This window comes from Triticum dicoccoides, chromosome 2B (genome assembly GCF_002162155.2).
Source record: "Triticum dicoccoides isolate Atlit2015 ecotype Zavitan chromosome 2B, WEW_v2.0, whole genome shotgun sequence".
Taxonomy (NCBI): domain Eukaryota; kingdom Viridiplantae; phylum Streptophyta; class Magnoliopsida; order Poales; family Poaceae; genus Triticum; species Triticum dicoccoides.
This window is the reverse complement of record NC_041383.1, coordinates 788,448,016-788,454,421: the sequence shown is the minus strand read 5'-3', so window position 1 is coordinate 788,454,421 and position 6,406 is coordinate 788,448,016. Positions and strand designations below refer to the sequence as shown.

The 6,406-nt window shown below is 45.2% G+C and overlaps 1 long non-coding RNA gene across 1 annotated transcript; it reads left to right on the top strand.

Annotated features, from left to right (window-relative positions):
• Nucleotides 1–2,601: 2,601 nt before the first annotated feature.
• Nucleotides 2,602–3,946, top strand: LOC119368819. Its single transcript, XR_005176739.1, has 3 exons — nucleotides 2,602–2,624; nucleotides 2,720–2,817; nucleotides 3,673–3,946. It is a non-coding gene; the product is annotated as an uncharacterized LOC119368819 (long non-coding RNA).
• Nucleotides 3,947–6,406: the final 2,460 nt, after the last annotated feature.

Sequence of the window (6,406 nt, the reverse complement as noted above, 5' to 3'; positions counted from 1 at the left end):
CAAACCAATTAATTCAACATATCCGGCCATGACAGATGACACTCCAGAAGATCGACAAAGAATCAGATAAAATCAAGGACCTAGCCTAAACAGCCGCAGCATTCCACACGCCAATCTGCCAGTCCAATCTGAAAAATCTCTCCCTGATCATCTGTGTGTTTGTTTCTTCCAATTTAATCCAGTACTGCGTGTCAATTCACACTGTCACGAACAATAACAGTTTTGCATCACTAGTTATCCCCGGGCGAGGCGGGCTATGGTGGTAGGGAGGGGAAGCTTCTTTCTTCTCCGATCGGTGGTGACCATGCGTCCTTGCGGTGGCGTGGAGGTCAGGCTGGGTGGTTGCACGGGTCACCGGTGTCCTCGTGCCTGCTCTGGCGGCGGTGGGCTGAGTTTGGCGGCTGAATGCGGTGGGTGGTACTAGTGTCCTCCCTTCTCTTGGGTCTGAACTGGCGGCCAAAGGATGCTCGCGCGATGGAGGTGGAGATGACCTAGGGCTTGTGCCAGATTTGGGTCCGATGTACTCCCTCCGTTCCGAGTTACTTGTCGCACGTATGGATGTATCTAGATGTATTTTAGTTCTAGATACATCCATTTCAGCGATGAGTAATTTGGAACGGAGAGAGTAGGTCGGAGTTTTTGCTTGGGGTAGATGGGGTAGGCTCGGTCCGGGTGATGCAGTTGCTCTTCCCGCGGGCACGCTGGGCTGCGGTGGTGGTCGTAACATCGTTGCGTCATCGGACCGATTGGCTTCGATTATACCTGGCCATCTGTCGGGCCGGGCCTACCAAAGTCCGACGCATAAAACCTAGGCCGAGCCTGGCCCGGCCGTTGGGACTAAAAAATAGGGCCAAGCTCGACCCATCATGCAAAAAGCCCATTGGGCCTCGGGTTGGGCCTCTTCCTTAAACTACAAATACAGCGTGCCCGAGCCCAGCTCAGCCCGGCCATCGGGCTCAAAATCTAGGCCCAGGCCCGGCCTATGGGCAAGGTCGGGTCGGGCTTTTTTGGGCCTGGTCGGGTCGGGCCGTCCAGGTCAGGCTGCCCATGGCGAGGTATAGCGTCGGTGGCCACGGACATGGCAGTCTTGCCCCCCCCCCCCCACGCGTCCACTCGACGGCTGATGCCGGGCTAGAAGTAGAGGGGGCGGGGTCTCTGCTCATCCTACAGTGTTTGGGTGCGCTATGATGTGTGCAGTGTCTCGCGGCAGCGGTTTTGGGTGGTGGACTTCGCAGATGGCTTTCCGGAAGGCTCCGTGGTAGCGAGTGGTGACTTCACCTCTTGGTCGTGCGGGCGGCGAGTGGTATAGTTTCGGGAGGCTCTGGTATGCTCTAGCAATGCCCAGATCTGGTGGGGATGGGTAGGCCCTTAATAGGGTGGTGACTGGGTCTTCTTTCGGTGGTGTTGGCGAGTTTCCAAGCGAAAGCTCGGGTTTTTGGCGTCGATGGCGGTGGCGCCAGTGGGTGTCGCTTTCTTCCTATAGAGGTCGTCGTGGGTCTTGTCCTTGTACCAGGGCTACGAGTGAAAACCTCTATCTGGTCAGGCTCGACGGCGGCGATGCTTTGCGCCGTTGAGGGTATTGTTCTGGAGCTCAGGAGTCTTCGGTCAGGCCGCAGAGAGGCACTACAAGGGAAAATCTTATACAAAGAATCTTAGTAGTAGCGCGGTTCAGGGGGAGGTGCTACTGCTAATTAGCAGCAGCACGGGAAAAAACCAAGCGCTGCTGCTACTCACTTAGCAGTAGCGCGCTTCGGCGGAACCATGCTGCTACTAAAGTTGACCGATAGTTCCCGCCACCCTAGGTTTAGCAGTAGCGCGGTCTTTCTAACCGCGCTACTGATAAAGTCATAGTAACAACGCGCTTTTTTGGGACGCGCTACTGCTAATTGTCAATATTTTTGAAACTGGCCACATGGCGGGCCCCACTTAGCAGTAGCGCGTGAGGCGTATGCGCGCTGCTGCTACGTTAATAGCAGTAGCGCAGTTTACGACCAGTGCTACTGCTAAGCCGCAAAACATACCACCTTTTTGAAGGAAATATGCCCTAGAGGCAATAGTAAAGTTATTATTTATTTTCTTATTTCATGATAAATGTTTATTATTCATGCTAGAATTGTATTAACCGGAAACACGATACATGTGTGAATACATAGACAAACTTAGGCCTCGTTTGGATGCTGGGTATCCCCCCGGGATCCCTGCCTGTTCCCCGGGCCAGGAAACCATGAGCCAATTCAGCCCGGGGTGATCCACCGGCGCATTTGGAGGCCCATGACCGCGGGGTAGCCCCGCCCATTCCGCGACTTTTCCCCGGGAGGGCCTTCCACGTCTGCAGTGGTCGGGGAGGAAACCCTCGCTCGCTCGATCTCCCAAACGAGAGGCGGCGGCGGCGGCAAGATCCACGAACGATGCACCACCACGCTCCGCCCTCCTCTGTCCAACGCTCCGCCGGGCAACACGCACCACCGCCCTACACCTCCACGCCCCGCTCCTCCAGCAGGGGCGACGGCGACTGCGACCGGGGGCATCATCCTGCCCCTTCCCGGATCTCGTCTCTGCCTCAAAGCTTCAGTCACTTCCGGAGAAGAAGACGGCCAGAGGTCATCCTTCTCTTTCTCACCAAGGTTATCCCCTGCTCCTCCTCTTCCACTCACCATTTTTCTTCGCCATGGTGATTTCTTTTTCTGCTACACAAACTGACGAGCGCCTGTACACATAGACGGACCTCCTCTCCTGTCTGAGATTTGTACCCAAGTGAGCAGCTGTACTGAAGAGCATCGAATGCTTTGAAGTGCTCTATCTATCCTGACATCACAAGTGAGCACAGCCACCTTTACCTCCCTGTGATGCTAATCTATATGCACAATGTTCTAGTATATTGTGAAGAGGGCAAATTTGTTTGTAGGTGGGTTCGTTCAAGGAGGTAGGATTGATGCAAAATGGTAGTTGAATGACACATGAGATGAACTATATCATAGAAAGCTCGGTGGTTACTATGGTTGTAGGTGGGATGGGTCTGCTGCTATTTTGGTTTGGCGTGGGTAGCTGAACTTGTTCAGGTGGAAGAAGATGTTGCTTGCTGGGTTAAGATCGTTGATGGCAATATATAAAACACTAGTTCAATTTTTTTTGGCGATGAAAAACTAGTTGAGTTGAGCGTGTTTGTTTTTTTGGTATCCATTGTGTACTAGTTGAGTGAAGGTTGCTTGTGTAGACTATATATGCAAGTCTGATGGATACTGCTTTTGTTGCTCCTGTTGGTCCCTAATCTCTAGTTGCTGCTGTTGCGGGCAAAAATGTTCGTCTGCTCCTTGATGGATATGATGTGATGCCATTCTTTGGTTGATGAAGACTACACTTGTTTTATCGATTTGTCGCTATGGCTAGCTGGCCAAAGTTCACATCTCTTTGACTGACTGACTACAGTCGATTTGTCGCTCTGTCGATTTGAGGTGTTACTACCTTTTATTGTTTGAGGTGTTACTACTGAGTCCAGTCGCATACTTGTTGTACTTTTGTTTGTTCGTTCATTTCAACCTGCGCTACCTACTGCCAAAATTTGATTGATCCTCCTGACTGATCATTGTTTTCTAGTAGGTATTGATTTGTGGGTCTACTCTATTTAGTTATCTATATGTATCTATTCATTATTTTATCGTGTTTCAAATGCAGGTGCTCTGACATTAGAAGTTGGCTTTATCCGAAGACTTTGTGTTCAATTGCTTGGTGCCTTTTGATTCGTCGATCATTGAGAAGTTTTCACTCGGAGCAAGAAAGGTATGTGACGCAGTCATCCCTTTGACATGGCCACTGAGCAAGCTTAAATTATGCAAAACTACTGCTCTTGTGATGTTGTTTTTCTCTGCCTAGTATTGAAAGTGGTCTTATTTTAGTATATGAGAAAACTGATGCTCTTAATTATGTACTTAGATGTTACAATAGAAATGGTATTATCTTTGTATTCACTCCTGAGCTTCCTAGGCTCCTAGCTATTGGTTCTTTGCAGCCATAATAGAGATGGTATTATTATTACTTTATTTATAATTATTATCGTTGTATTAATTTTGTTTTCATTGGGTATAATAGTGATGGATTCTAGGAGAAATAAAATTATTAAGATTATCTCGCAAGAACAAGAAGAAGACGATGAACTATTTTTCTTTTTGGTTCCCGCTTTATATGCTTCCCTTTATGAGGTCTTGTTGATATAATGCTTGACCACAACAATCCCATTTATCGAGGTCAAAATGGGTGGACTGCTGAAGGGTGGACTAGAATTACAAATGCATTCAATCAGAAATTTCCACTAGCTCATTTCACCAAGCAACAAATCCAAGAGAAGGATAAGGATTTAAAAGGAAATTATAAGGCAGTGAGAGACTCTCGGAAACAGAGTGGCACGGGATGGGATGATACACTTTGCATGATCATCGCTGAACCTGTAATATGGGATAAACTTATCAAGGTTAGCTCTTTTCTTGATATATTGTTTGTTCACTGCCATTCATGCTCTTCAAGGCATTGTTTTATTGATCCCAACCATACAATGTTGTTGCATTCAATAGGATAATCTAAGGGTAAAGAAGTTCCGTTCAAAACCATTCATGCTCTTCAAGTCATTGGCTACACTACATGAAGGTGTGTTTCCTGTATCATGTATTTCCGTCGACCCTACATATTAAATCCTTTTCATTCTTGCTTTAATTATATAGTATTTGTGAGATTGTTGAGATACTTGTATTTTTTCATGTTTCTAAGAGAACATGCTGATATGTTTCTTTTTCTTTGGAGCAGGAAGTATTGCTTCAGGAGACTTGAACTTTGTATCAATTCCGCAAGTGGATCTCACAAGCGATGCCATTTCTTTTATGGATTCCTCTACCAATGATTTGAACCATATCTCCTCTACCAATGTTGATGATGGTATGTCCTCATCTGATCTACAAGGGCAAGGGGCATCAAGAAGAGATGAACCTGAAGCTACAACATCTACCAACTCTGAACAAAAGGGAGCACTGTCTGTGAAAAAGAGGAAGCAAAGTCAGATCGCTGTTGTACTTGAGGATTACATGGATTTTCGGAAGAAACAGTCTGCAAAACTGGTTGACGAGTTGAAGGAATCAAAGCAAGATGACATTTTCTCGATTGGAAACTGTGTGGCTGCACTAGAACCAATGGAAGATTTATCAGTTGCAGAAAAAGCAAAGGCACTGTGGCTTTTCAAATGCCCAATGAATCGAGAAATATTCATCAATACCAAGGACTCAAATCTTCGGCTTTATTGGTTGAAGGAGGAGATTTCTGAGATGTAGATAGCATAAGGTGTGTAAGCAGTTCACCTTCTTGTTTTGCACTACATCCATTTTATATTTATTTACTTTGTGGCATTATTGACTTGAGCTTTTTATAAGCTTGTTTCCCTCTGTTCTGTAGTACATCAATCATTGTCATATAGTTTCTTATCCTCTGTTCTGGATTATATACTAGATCTTGTGACCTTTCCCCTTGTAGAATTGCTAGTTGGTCCATGTGTTTCTTGGTTAGTTCTCCGAAACTATGACCTTAATATAATTTGCTTCTGTCAGTAAACTTAATCTAAAAATCACATATGGAAGGGACTAGTCAGCCTGTATTAGCCTTGTCCTAATTTTAACTTAGAATCTTCAAGATAACCTGAAGTATGCTTATCTTTCCTATAATACTTGTTGGAATTTAATTCCATTGATAAAGGTAGCATTAGTATCAAGCTAACTATTCAGTTTAACTCTAACCATTGACAACGTTGAACATTAATCATTCAAGTTCTTCCGTTTTGTACCAAGCTAAAGAACTGTGGGTTGAGCATATGTAATCTTGATAATTGCTTTGGATTTAAACTCTATGAACCGAAGTGTTTTTTTCAGTTCATCATCTCTGTCCATTTTGACTTTATTCATACACCATTGAATTGATCTGTTGTTGTCTTAGCTTCAAGTTTGATTTGAAAAACGTGTATTAGTGACAAAGCAATGAAAACATGAATCAATGTATTGTTAAGGTTTCGAGTTTTCCAGTAGATTATTATCTAGTACTTTGTGTCATTCCTGAATTTTTTTCTGCCTTAAAATTCGTGTGTTTTATGCCTAAAAACGTGTGTTTTATGCCTGAAAACGTGTGAATTATTATCTAGTACTTTGTGTCATTCCTGAATTTTTTTTTCAAGGAAATATACATAAATTTTGATTACTTCTGAATTGGTATGATGTTTCTGTAAAGAAACCGAGTCATTTTCATGATTCCTGAATATTACAATTTTGTTTACACTTTTTCTGGACGTGATCTCCACCCCTCCCCCTGTTAACCAAACTGGCATGGTAATCTCCCCGTGGTGTGGGAGAGGGCATGGAAATCCCCCTCGGTAATCGGC